We start from the raw sequence: 3,740 nt of genomic DNA, 5'->3' as shown, positions 1-3,740 counted from the left end.
TTTGAAACGGGGGGAATATTATCTTAGAAAGAGGTGCATGCAGTAGTATATGAAAATCCATAGCCATGACTCTTAGATTTTAACGGGGTTACCATCTCTATACAAAATTGTAACCATTTTGGCGAGCTATAGTCTTTGACAAACCAGATCATAATGATTCTCTTAGAGCTGAAATCAAATAAACACTTTCGTTCCTGGCTTTAGGTACGTACTCCGATTCTCTTAGAATTGAAATCAAAGAAACACTTCTCCTTTCTTTATTTTTCTCTGCATATTGCAAAATACTAAAAGTATTTATACTGCATACAGAAACCAAATAAATGACATTATTGATAAAATGAAAAGGTGAAATTGTGTTCCATCAAAGTAGAAGATTTCCCTTGTCCCTTGGATCCCTCACAATCGGATATAGCTATTTCTTTTATTTTTTGAAAAAGAAGAATTAATGAATTATCATCAATTTCTACTCATTACTCATACACCCTACTAGACACTAATACCGTACAACCTCGAGGGCTGATGTGCATAAGTGCTCCAACGCCCCCACAAACCAGGGGATACTTCCCTGACGAAACCCGCTTCGTTTCGTTCTCTTCCCACTTCCCAGTTCCCACCGCCTCCCGTCATTCCCCTCGCCGCCGCTGCGCCGCCTCCAGCTCCAGGCCTCGCTCGCCTACCGGCTCCTCCCAACGTACCAAACCCTAGCCGTTCCCTCCCTCAGTGCCTCCCTCCCTTCCTGCGATCAAAGCTTCAGTTTTTCGTTCCACTGACACTGATCCTTTTGTTGTGCTGATCAACTCGGAGTCCCTGCTCCCCGATTCTGCTGGAATCTTCAGCAAATTCCGTTCCGGCCCTTATCCGAGGCGGCGGGGATATGTCGGACTCCGAAGACCACCAGTTCGACTCCAAGGCCGACGCCGGCGCGTCCAAGACCTACCCGCAGCAGGCCGGCACCGTCCGCAAGAACGGCTACCTCGTAATCAAGAACCGCCCCTGCAAGGTATATCCTCTGCTCCAGACCTGTGCGTCCTCCACTATCTCCATGATTTTGTTGTGTTGTGTTCGTTTTAGATCTCAATCTGATTGCCGCCGTAATGCTGGATCTAGGTTAGTCGCATTGCAGCCTGAATGCTGCTGCGTGCAAAATTTCGATTTTTATTCAGAGTAGAATATGTATGACTGTGGAATGGATTGAATCCTTGGCGGACGACTGGATATATATGATTTCTTTTTTCTCTGGGTACAGTTATTTTGTATGCTGTTTTGTGCTCGTGAATTTTAGCTAGTGAACAATTGATATTTTCCCTGGGTTCAATGTGCATAATATAGGCGATGTTTTCCCATTTGTTTTGTTTTCTGAAGCGTTGTATTGGAGTGGTGGCATACTTAATCAGATCAAAATTATATCTTTAATGATAGTTCTAAAACTTTTAACGTGGTTAGTTTAGTTCCTTACCAAAATTGTTCAGAGATGTTCGTTCAAAAAAAATTGTTCAGAGAGGGCTTCGAAACTCACATATGGATTGCATAACTGATGTTACTGATCCACTAAACCTTGATGCGAATTTTGGTTGACCATACTGACAGTTGGAACTTGATTTTTCTTGGTTGTACATTTGTCAAGAATGGAAATATTACAAGCCTGTCTGCTAATTCATACTTCCACAGTTTCAGTGAGCTAAGTGAACGGGTACTTCTGACTTGGGTGTACTGTATTAAGTAACTGCTGCCCTGCAGTGGTCCATATAATTCATATTGTTGGACCACTAGTGCACACTGGTACGGCTGTAAACTTGTCTGGGATTCGGTACTTCCACTGTGTGAACTGCATAGATGGTCCGCTAGCATCCCTATTCTGCTGTATATTTTGTGCATATTCAATATTTTCTTCTTGATGCCTCCCAGTCTATTGATCGAATTCCTGAGGACCAAATCACTGATGCTAGAAATTTGCAATTATCCTGTTTAGCTGTCACACTAGAATTTCTTTTTTGTGCTCTAGTTTCCACGTGTGCACTTCAAAAGGTACTTTGTGTTAATACCTTCACGTGTTCTGTTCTAAGTTTGGGTTGTCTTTATTTGTTTAAGGTACAAATGCTTCTTTGTTTCTTTGCTATGCTGATAGACCTTTTTCCCTGTTGCTGGAATCATCTCTAATCATATGAATTTGTAACAATTGTGCAGGTTGTGGAGGTCTCAACCTCTAAAACTGGGAAGCATGGTCACGCAAGTGTCACTTTGTTGCTAGTGACATCTTCAATGGCAAGAAGCTTGAAGATATTGTCCCATCTTCTCACAACTGTGATGTAAGTACCTTTACATTTCTTGGGCTCTTTAGCATTAGAATTGCTTTCATTGTCTGTAAGATATCAATAATGTGATCTGTTTACAGGTTCCTCATGTGAATTGCACTGAATACCAGCTCATTGATATATCTGAGGATGGATTTGTAAGTCCAAATATTTCTTAACGCTCCTGCATGTTCATATTATGTGATTCCATATTGACATGAGAAATTAATTTTTTTTCAGGTGAGTCTTCTGACTGAAATGGTAACACTAAAGATGACCTGAGGCTCCCAACTGACGACAACCTGCTTAGTCAGGTATATACTGAGTTACTAACTTACTTTTCTTTTTTCACAATTGTAAATTCATAAAAGTAAATCGGCAACAGGAAGTTAGGATATACATGACTAACTACTATACTTTATTATGAAATTGGTGGTGTCAAGAATTTTCTTTTATATCAGCAATTGCCCTGGTAGCTTATGTCCTCTTTTATCTTTGGTGGAATTGAATGTTCATCCGTTTTATCAAATCATTGATGAATTCTAGCTAGATTGGCTTTTCGTCATTAGATGCCCTCATAGACTGCATATGCATCCGTAGGATTATTTATTATTTTTTGTGCCCAACTAAATTTCCAAGATCTGGCACCTTGTAACGCAATGGGCCTTGGCATGGCTATATGGATTTCCACACCAAGGCCCATGGTGGAATGACCAAAATAGACAGATGTTGAAAAATTAGTTGGAGGGGCTATTATTAAGTAATATATTCAAATGGGTTAAAAAAATCACATTATTACACTATTTTGCTGGTTGATGAAGTAAATACAATTTTATCTCTATTTTATCTGTTTTGCAGCAGTACCATCATGCTTTTAAGCATTTAATTTGTGGCTACATTTATTTTCATGGTGGTTGATGGTTGCAGATCAAGGATGGCTTTGGTGAAGGGAAGGACCTGGTGGTGACAGTCATGTCTGTCATGGGAGAGGAGCAAATCTGCGCGCTGAAGGACATTGGCCCGAGGAACTAATCTCGCGCCATGTATCTCCTCAAGGAACGTTTTGGCCTTTTGGGTATTAAGGAGCATGGATTGCACAGCTGCAACCAGTACGCAATTTTATCGGGTACCTGATGGGGCTTATCAAAGCAGTAGGGGATTGTACTGCGTACCTTCATCAGATACTTATTCATCTAGAGTCCAATACCTCATCCAAAACTTCCGCCTGTTTCTGTTATCCTAAAACCCGGCAGGCTCATCGACCTTCTGCTTAGCCGGCAATGTGGAGTTTTATTATGTTTATGATTAAAAAAAGGGTCAATCTGATGAAGCTTGTACTGCCTCACACTGGAGCCTTATGATTCTTCTGTTCTTAGGTACTTGCATCTTGCAGGTCTGAGTTTTAACAGCTACAGGGGATGAAATAAAAAGAAAAAACTGTGATGTTAA

General features: G+C 40.7%; 1 pseudogene; it reads left to right on the top strand.

Moving 5' to 3' along the window:
• LOC117848938 (eukaryotic translation initiation factor 5A-2-like) lies at window positions 1-3,740 on the top strand (annotated as a pseudogene).

The sequence above is a fragment of the Setaria viridis genome, chromosome 3, assembly GCF_005286985.2.
Source record: "Setaria viridis chromosome 3, Setaria_viridis_v4.0, whole genome shotgun sequence".
In the NCBI taxonomy this organism is placed as follows: Eukaryota; Viridiplantae; Streptophyta; class Magnoliopsida; order Poales; family Poaceae; genus Setaria; species Setaria viridis.
The sequence above is the reverse complement of the archived record's forward strand: the minus strand, read 5'-3'. Positions and strand labels throughout refer to the sequence as shown.